Source organism: Calonectris borealis, unplaced genomic scaffold (genome assembly GCF_964195595.1).
Source record: "Calonectris borealis unplaced genomic scaffold, bCalBor7.hap1.2 HAP1_SCAFFOLD_255, whole genome shotgun sequence".
In the NCBI taxonomy this organism is placed as follows: domain Eukaryota; kingdom Metazoa; phylum Chordata; class Aves; order Procellariiformes; family Procellariidae; genus Calonectris; species Calonectris borealis.
In genome coordinates, this window is record NW_027441639.1 from 1 (window position 1) to 9,872 (window position 9,872).

General features: G+C 45.3%; 1 long non-coding RNA gene across 1 annotated transcript; it reads left to right on the forward strand.

The window, feature by feature from the left end:
• The first annotated feature begins 1,007 nt into the window (after nucleotides 1-1,007).
• Nucleotides 1,008-3,081, forward strand: LOC142077449 (uncharacterized). Its single transcript, XR_012671835.1, has 3 exons — nucleotides 1,008-1,186; nucleotides 1,451-1,563; nucleotides 2,723-3,081. It is a non-coding gene; the product is annotated as an uncharacterized LOC142077449 (long non-coding RNA).
• The last annotated feature ends 6,791 nt before the right edge of the window (nucleotides 3,082-9,872 follow it).

Genomic DNA, 9,872 nt, shown 5'->3' on the forward strand with positions numbered 1-9,872 from the left:
TTTCCTCTGTTCTGCTCCCTGACCCTGTTTCTCTTTTGCCATGTCCTGCAGGGCTCCTCATTCCTTTTTTATCAACTTATCCATTTCACTGTCCTTTTCCCTGTATCTTACTTTGTCTGCTCCTCGGTCCTTCTTCCTCATTTTATTTTTTTCTTTCTATTCCTTCACTGTAGTTTCGTTCTCTGTATCTGCTGCTCCAGTAACGATTGCCGAGTTGTCTCGCTACAGGCACCGAGCCCTGGAGCAGACTCGCTCCTGGAACTTAAACGCATTAACGAATAAACACTTGCTGTGTCCTTTGCTCTCATGGCTGTGCCTGTAGTCCTTTGTACATGGTGAGTGACTGTCAGAGTCCAGGGAGCAGGCTAAATAGCGGGTGTGAGGGGCCATGGCTGCACGTGCGGGCTGGGGCTGGAGGAGCTCCAGGGGGGCCAGTGAGGCTGATGGTGATGGCCCCTCTATGTCAAAGGGCTGTAGCCCCAGGGGATGGTGCTGCCGGGGCACGCATGCCTGAGCGTGCCGATGAGCCGCACATTTCTGACGCACCGGTGCAACAGGCTGACGGTCAGTTGGAGTCAGGCCCCCTCAGGCTGCTTGCAGGGATTTTCTGAGAGCCGGTGGAGAGGAGGCAGGAAGAGGCGCAGGAGATGGCTGCCCCCACCCCTCTGGGTACCCGGAGGCCTTCCCACCCCCTGGAAAAGGTGCCGGGTGCTTCCCCAACTCAAGAAAACTCCTCCAGCCCTGCTCACCCCTGCAGCTGTCCTCCAGCTCCATCACCTCCCTTGAAGCCTGTCCCGTAGCCACAGACTGCCCTCAAACCCTGTCCTCACGGCAGCAAGCTGACCCTTGAATATGCTTTATTCTCCATAAATGCAGGTGCGTTAGCATCAGTTCGGGGAAGGAGCGGTGTCTCCAGGAGCTCCTGCAAAAGGAGGGGTTCCTGCCTGAGGAGAGCTACAGTCATCACTGTGGATAACGGTTGCTTGCTCTTTCCTCTCCCAGAGGCAGCACCGAGGACTCGGTCGTCGGTTCCTCTCCGGGGATGTTGTTGATTGCGTCTGGCTCAGGTTTGTGTGGGTCGCCTTTGGCCTCATTCTCCTAGTGGCATGGGCGAAAAGGGACAGCTGGACACTTGCTGGCTGTGGGCAGGAGCTGCTGCGGCTGAAGCTGGAGAGGCCAGAAAAAGGTAAAGCAGCTGAAGAATAAAATAAAGAGGATCCAGCTGGCAGCTGCCTCCAGCTGCAGGCAGGAGCCAGCCTGCCTCACCAGGTGAGGGAGGATCCCTTTTAGCGTAGTCCTCGGCAGATCTGATCACCAACATGCACCGCACAGTACGTCTGTACGCGTACCCGAAAGCACACTACAGCCACGCAGAGTGTGCGCGTGTGAGGCTATGTATCTCGTAAGCCTCGTATTGTAAGAGCTGTGAGACACTGATTTATTCTCTCAGGTGGATGACAGTCAAGCGACCGCAGCTACGGAGGAGGAAGGAGACAGAGAGGGAGAGACGAAGATGCGTCCGAACTGTGAAATTCTCCAGCAGCTCTGAGAGCGGGAGCTGCGGTGAGTTCTGGAGCCTCAAGGCTGTGTAGTTCCTCTTCTGCATCCCGGTCCCTCCCTGCCCCCCCGTTCTCTTTCTCTTACTGCGGTCATTTTTTTTTTCTTCTCTGCACCTCTCCCTCTCTCGTTCTCCAAGTCCCCGTCTTTATCTATCATTATACTTTTCCGGTTTCTTTTTTTCTCTGTGCTTCTATCCTGTTCCTTGTCCCTCTTTTCATCCTCTGTCTCTGTCCTGCAGTCAATCACTAGTTTTGTCTTTCTCCTCTATCTATCTGTCTTCCTATCCCAATTTCTTAAATTTCCCCGTCTGCCCGTTAGCCCTTCACAGTTCCTACCCCCCCCACCTCCATCCGTCTCCATGTCCCTATTTTTTAATTCCCCTCTCTCTGCCCTGTATTCTAGATACATTTTTCCTTTCTTAGATTCTCTTGTTCCTATGTTTTCATTTCTTCCCTCTCTGTCCCATGGCCCATTTTTGTCTGTATCGTTCTTTCTCTGTTTGGCTCCCTGTCCCTATTCTTTAATTCCTCTGTCTCTCCCCTTCAGCTCATCGAGTTTTTTTGGTATTTCTGTTTATCTCTGTCCATATCACAGTCACCTTTTTTAAATCCTCCCTCTCTGCCCTGTGGCCCATCACTATTCTTTGTTTTTCTTCATCTCTCTCAGTCTAGTTCCCTGTCATTTCCTCCTCTCGGGCCTGTAGCCCATCGCTAATTTTTTTTCTCTGTGCCTCTCTCTCTGTGGGTCCCTTTCCCTATTTTTCAATCCCCCTTCTCTGCCCTGTAGCCGATCGCTGTTGTATTGGGTTTACGCGGTAAGGTTTTGTTAGCTGGAGCGGGGCAGGGGCTGCAAGGGTGGGTTCTGTGAGAAGGGACGAGGAGTCGCCCTCATGTTGGGCACAGCCAGTTCCGTCTTTGAGACGGATCTGCTGCCGATCGAAGCTGAGCCCATCAGCAACGCTGGTAACGCCTCTGTGATGGACGTTTAAGAAGGGCTAAAAAATGCTGTGCAGAAGCTGCGATAGAGGAAATGTGAGTGTTTAAGAGCCCTGCAGACATGAAGGTCAGTGAAGGAGGGGGAGGAGGTACTCCAGGCACCGGAGCAGAGATTCCCCTGCAGCCTGTGGTCGAAGAACGCGGTGACGCAGGTTGTTCTCCTGCAGCCCGTGGAGGACCCCACGCCGCAGCGGGTGGTTGTGCCTGAAGGAAGCTGTGACTCTGTGGAGAGCTAGCGCTGGAATGGGCTTCTATCAGCACTTGTGGCCCCGTGGGAGGGACCCCACGCTGGAGCAGAAAAAGAGCGTGAGGAGGAAGGAGCAGCAGAGATGACGTGCGATGAACTGCTCGCAACCCTCGCTCCCTGTCCCTCTGCATTGCTCGGGGGGAGGATGTAGAGAAGTCGGGAGCGAAGATGAGCTTAGGAAAAAAGAATAGAGTGGGGGGAAGGTGTTTTTTAGATGTTCTTATTTCTCTTTATCCTACTCTGATTTTGATTGACAATAAATTAAATTAATTTCCCCAAGTCGAGTCTGTTCTGCCTGTGCTAGTAATTGGTGAACGATCTCTTTGTCCTTATCTCAACCTACAAGCTTTTTTGTTGTATTTTCTTCCCCTGTCTTGTTGAGGAGGGGGAGCGATAGAGCGGTTTGGCAGGCGGCCAGCCACGGTCAACCCACCACAGTTTTCTTATATCAGCGTCTGTGTCCCTATTTTTTAATTCTTCCCTATGTTTCTTGTACCCCATCGCTCTTGAAACTTTCTTTTAACCTCTCCATCCCTATCTTTTTAATTCTTGCGTATGTTTCTCCAACGCAGTCGCTTTTTAAATTTTCTTGCTACCTTTCCCTCTCTCAGTCTCCCTGACCTAATTTTAATTTCTTGCTGGTTTCCTGCACACTATCGCTTTCTAAATTTTCTTTCTACGACTCGCTCTATCCATTTCCTTGTTTATAATTCTTAATTCTTCCTTTTCTGTCCTTTATCCTGTTGCTTTCTGCACTTTCTTTCTACATCTCCCTGCCCCTATTTGTTAGTTCTTGCCTATCTTTCTTGTACCCAGTTGCTTTTTGAAAGTTTCTTTCCACGTCTACCTTTGTCTGGCTCCCTGTTTCTATTTTTTATTTCTTGCTTATGTTTTTTTTCCCCTATCACTTTAGAATTTTTCCCCGTCCCTTGTCTTGTCTCTGTTTTGTCCCGCTGGTTCCTTCCGCCTCTCTCTCCCGCTCCCCGTCTCTCTTATTTTTTCCTCCCTCTCTCTGTCCCTGTTGTTTTCTGCAATCTCTCTGCTCTCCTCTCTCTACACAATTGTCCTACTCCCCACCCCTCTCTTTTTCGCAGTGTCCTGTTTTCTGGCTCCCTGTACCACACCTCTTCTCTATGTTCTTCTGTCCTTCCTCCTGCTTTTCTCTTCCCTTTTCTTCCTCTTTCCCGCTGCATTTGCACACCAAACCTTGCAGCCAATTCACTGCTGGGATTTCTTACGTGCATTAATGAATAAGCTTTTCCTGGCCTTCTCTGTGCCCCTGGATATGTTTGCAGCCCCTGGGGCAGGGCTCGTGGCTGTGGACAGGTGCAGGGGAGAGGGTGATGGGCTGTGGCACTTTGCCAATGGCCCCTGCTCCCGATGGGCTCCAGCTGGGGCTGGGGCAGCCTAGGTGTGGCCAGTGAAGCCCTGCTGGGCTAAGGGGCTCTCGCTGTAAAGGGGGCTGCCTGGGCACGCCTGCCCGAGGGAGCCGATGAAGGGAAAACTGGCTGCGGAGGGAATCCGAGGGGGTCCCAGAGGCAGCTGCCTCCAGCAACGAATGGCCGGCGGTGAGAAAGGATCTCGCCAAGCCGCCCTCGACAGAGCGGACGCCAGCACGTGGTGCTGGAAGCTCGTTGTCTCCGCTACGTGCGTGAGCTACCGTGTGTCGAGGAAGCCTTGCGGATGAGGAGCATCTGGGCGTCCGCTGTGTGCTGCAGAACGGGTGAGGGTGGGGCTGGCGGCACTGCAGAGGAGGAAGGGGCAGATGCAGAGAGGTAAGCGTCAGGGCAGTGAAGGTCTCCTGCCGGCACCGGGAGCTGCGGTAAGTTGCGTGTCCTCCCCTCTGCATCCTGGCCCATCTCTGCCACCCTTCTCCAGATGTCTGCCTGCCTCCTTCCTCCGTCTCCCTCTCTGCCCGCCCACCTACCTGTATGGCTCCTCCAAACTTGTTATTGTTCTTCCAACTCTGCCCAGTACCCTCTTGCCTTTTAAACTGTTTCTATGTCTCTCTCGAACCAGCTCCGTCTCCGTTTTTTTTTTTTTAGTTTTTCTGCTTTGCTTTGTACCCCAATTACTTTTTAAATTTCATTTCTCTACCTACCAGTATCTGGCTCCCTGACTCTGTTTTTTCATAAATACCTGCCTCTGCTCTGTACCCCATAGCTTTTCAAAATTTCTTTCTACGCCTCCTTGTATTTGGCTCCCTTTTCCTATTTTTTATTTCTTCTCGCTCTTTCCTTTATCCCATCATCTTAAAAATTTCATTTATACATATATCTCTTTGTCTCTTGCCAGCCTTATTTTTTAATTCTCACCTGTGTGAATTGTATTCTGTCGCTTTTTGAAAGGTCTTCCTATTTCTCCCACTATCTTCCTTCCCATCCCTATTTTAAAAGTTTTTCCTATGTTTCCCTTTACCTGCCGCTTTCTAGTTTCTCCTTCTATGTATCCCTCCTTCGTCTCCCTGTCTTTATTTCTTAATGTTTTCCTACCTGTCCTGTACCCCGTCACTTTTTAAGTTTTATTTCTATGTCTCCCTCTATCTGGCTCACTATCCCTATTTTTTAATTCCTCCCTTTAGCCAGGGAAGCGTCTGCCCAGGCATGCCTGTCTGAGGGAGCTGAAGAAGGTGAGCTGCCTGAGGTTGGAATCCGAGAAGGTCCCGCCGGCAGCTGCCTGCAGCACGAAACGGCCGGTGCCCATGGCGAGGAAGGATCCCTCCAAGCCGTCCCCGACAGAGCGCACCACCGGCACACGGTGCTGGGAGCTCGGTTCCTCCGTCGGCCGCACGTGCGAGCCACTGGGAAGGCTCGCGGTGCTGGAGCGTCGAGGCGCCTGCCGCCGAGGCAGAGAGAAAAGCGTCGGGGCGGCGGAGGTCTCGCACCGGTGCCGGGAGCTGCGGCGAGTCACACTTCCTCTCTCGCGCGTCCCGGTCCATCTCTGCCGCCCTTCCCTAGGTCTCTGCCTGCCTCCCTGCCCGTCCCTGCTTCTGTCTCCCTCTCTGCCGGCCCACCTACCTGTCCGGCTCCCCAAAACTTGTTACTCTTCTGCCAACTCTGCCCTGTACCACTTCACCTATTAATTTGTTTCTATGTTTCCCTCTCTGTGTCTCCCTCTCCTTATTTTTTAAGGTTTTCCTATGTTTTCTATATCCCGTTACATTTTAATTTCTCTTTGTACGTTTCCCTCTCTCTGGCACCCTGTCGCTATTTTTTAATTCCTCCCTCTATCCTGTACTTAATTGCTTTTAAAATTTTCTTTCTATGTTTCCTTCTATCCATCTCCCTGTCCCTATTTTTTAATTGTTTCCTGTGTTTCTTCTACCTCATTGCTTTTAATGTTTTCTCATTGTGGTTCCTTCTATCCATCTCCCTGTCCCTGTTTTCTTAATATTCCTGTGTTTCTTGGACCCAATCACCGTTTAAGTTTTTTTTCTACTTTGTCCTCTATCCATCTCCCTGTCCCTGTTTTTTTAATATTCCTTTGTTTCTTGTACCCAATTGCCGTTTTAGTTCTTTTTTTATGTTGTCCTCTATCCATCTCCCTGTCCCTATGTTTTAATTCTTGTCTATGTTTCTTGTACTCGGTTGCTTTTTAAAATTCCTTCTACGTCTCTTTATCCGGCCCATCTTGATTTTTTAATTATTCCTTATTTTTCTTGTACCCCATTGCTATTTAGTTTCTCTTTCAATAATTCCCTTTTTCGGGTTCCTTTTCCCTAAATTTTAATTCGTCTCTTTCTTCCGAATATCTTCTCACTTTTTAAATTTTCTTTCAATATTTCCTTCTATTCTCATCCCTGTTCCTACTTTTTAATTCTTTCCTGTGTTTCTGGTAGCTTGTCGCTTTGAAAAATTTCTTTCTATGTCTCCCTCTATCTGATTCCCTGTCCCTATTTTTTAATTCTTCCCTCTCTGTCCTGTTCCCAGTTGCTTTAAAAATTTTCTTTCTATACCTCCATTTATTTAGTTTCCTGTCGTTTTTTAATTTTTTCCTGTCTATACTATAGTCTGTCAATTTTAAATTTTGTGTCTATGACTACTTTTCTGCAGTTGACTGTCTTCATCTTCTAAATCTCTCCGGTCTGTCCTGTACTGTATCGCTTCTTCAATTTTCTTTGTGTCTTTTATCAGGCTCCCTATCCGTATTTTTTAATTCTGTGCCGTGTCATGTTCCCTGTTGCTTTCTAAATTTACTTTTATGTGTGTGTCTATTTTTTCCCCATTCTTATTTTAAAATTTATTCTTGTCTTTCCTTAAAGCGGTTGCATTTTAAATTTTCTTTCTGTGTCACAGTTTATCTGTTTTTTCTGTCCCTATTTTTTATGTTTTCCTGTGTCTCCCATACTTGTCGCTTTTAAAATTTTCTTTCTGTGTCTACTTTAATGAATTTTCTGTCTGACGTTTTAGTTTGTCTATCCTGTAGCCTGTTGCTTTTGAAATTTTCTTTGTGTGTCTCTCTGTACTTTTCTCCTTATTCTTATTTTGTAACTTTTTCTTGTTGTTCCTTAATGCCTCTGCTTTTGTAATTTTCTTCCTATGTCTCTCTCTATCGCCCTACCCTTGTTTTAAATTTTTTTTCTTGTTGTTCCTTAATGCCTTTGCTTTTTAAATTTTCTGTCGATTTTAATCCAGTTCTGTTCCCATTTTAAGTTTTTTTTCATGCTTGTCCTTTACCCAGTCGCTTTTAAAATTTTCTTTCTATGTCTGCTTTAACCAAATGACTGTATTTATTTTTCAATTTTTTCCTGCCTGTCCTAAACCCCATCGCTTTTTCGATTTTCAGTCTATGTGTGTTTTTATCAAGCTCCCTATCCCTATTTTTTGATTTATTCTTGTCTGATGTGTACCCTGTCACTTTAAAAATCATATTTCCATGTCTGTCTCTATTTTTTACCCTATCCTTATTATTTATTTTTTTCTTGTCTTAATGCCATCGCTTAATAAATTTTTTCCTATGTCAACATTTATTATGTTTGCTGTCTTATCTGTTCCCCGACGCTTTTTAAATTTTCTTTCTATGGCTCCGTTTTCCTAGTTTTCTGTCCCCATTTTAAATTTTTTTTCCGTGTATCCCACACCACAACTTTTTAAATTTTATTTCTGCACGTGGTGGTTTTGGATGGGATAGCATTAGTTTTCTTCACAGTAGCTGGTACGGGGCTACGTTTTGGATTTGTGCCGACAACAGCGTTGTTAACACAGGGACACGGCAGTTATTGCTGAGCGGCGCTTACGCAGCTCGGGGGCTGTTCTGCTCCTCGCCCCGCCCTGCCAGCGAGCAGGCTGGAGGTGCACGAGAAGGTGGGAGGGGACAGCTGACCCCACCTGAACGAAGGGATATTCCAGACCCTATGACGTCACACGTAGCAATAAAACTGGGGGTGGAGGTTTGCGGGGGGGCGCTGCTGGGGACCGGCCGGGCATCCATCTGTCAGTGGTGAGCAATTTTTTTCATTTGCATCGCTTGTTTGTCTCGGGTTTTATTTTCCTCTCTTTTTGTTGTTTGTTCCCCCCCCCTTACATTTTTTAAACAATTTCTTCTTAATTCTTAAACTGTTTTTATATCAACTCTTGCGTTTCTTTCTCACATTTATCCTTTCGATTGTCTCCCCATTCCGCTGTGGCGGAACGAGCGGGCAGCTGTATGATGCTCAGTTCCCAGCCAGGGTTAAACCACGACCTTGCGTCTACATTTCTGAAGCTGTCAATGGTTATTTTGTAAGTATTTCCTGTCTGTCACCTACCCCGTCCCTTTTCAAAATTTCTAATTTCTACTTTTATCCAGTTCGCTATCTTTATTTTTCAATTTTTTCCTCTATGTCCTGTACGCTGTCATTACTAAATTTCCTTTCTGTTTCTCAGTTTTACTTCACTGTAGCTATTTTTTAATTTTTTCCTCTCTGTCCTGTACCTAATCAATTTTAAATTTTTCCTTCTGTCTACTTATATTAAGGTGCGTATCACTGTTTTTTAATTTTTTAATGGCTGTCGTGTACCCTGTTGCTTTTTACATTTTCTTTCCATGTCTACTTTAACCAATTCTATTTCCTTAATTGCTGTTGCTTTTAAAATTTTCTGTGTGCTTTTATCCCATTTGGGGTCCTTAATTGCCTACCTTTATTTCTTGTTTTTCCTTAATGCTGTCGCTTTTAAATTTTTTTCTGCATCTGTTTTAGTTTGCTGTTCCTATTTTTTTAATACTTCTTTTTTGTCCCTAATCCCCCTTACTTTTAAAATTTTCTTTCTATGCCTCCTTTTATTCCCTTTGCTGTCTTTTAAAAATTATTTCTTCTCTTTCTTCTGTGCCATCACTTTCATTACTTAGATCTTCTTTCTACGTCTGTTTTAGTTCGCTGCTGTTACTTTTTAATTTTTCCTTATTTCCTTAATCACTGTTGCTTTTAAAATTTTTTGTCTACATTTATCCAGTTTGCTGTCTTTATTTCTTAATTATATCTCATCTTCCTGTAGCGGCCTTGCTGTTTAAATTTTCTTTCTCGGATCTCTTTTAGTTTGCTGTCCCTTTTTAATGTTTTTTCCTGTATTTCCCTAATGCCTGTCGCTTTTAAAATGTCCTTTCTCTGCCTATTTTTCTTCTTCGCTGTCTTATAAGAATTTTTTTTTGTCTTTTCTTAGTGTCGTCACTTTTTACATATTCTTTTTATGTTTCTGTTATAGTTTGCCATCGCTATTTCTTAATTTGTCCTTATTTTCTTAATCCCTGTTGCTTTTAAAATTTTCTACTTCTATCTCATTTGCTGTCTTAATTTTTTAATTATTTTCTCTTGTTTTTCCTCAGTGCCATCACTTTTTAAATTTTATTTCTTCTTCTCCGTTTTAGTTTGCAAATATTTACTTTCTTCCTTATTTCCTTCATCCTATTTGCTTCCTAAATTTTCTGTCTTCTTTTATTATGTTCGCCATCTTGATTTTGTAATTATTTCTTGTCTTTCCTTACTATCCTTGCTTTTTAGATATTCTTTATAAATCTCCATTTTAGTTCGCTGTCTGGTTTTTTTGTTTTTCCCTTTATTTTCCTTTCCCCCTCGCTTGAAAAAGTTCTTTCTA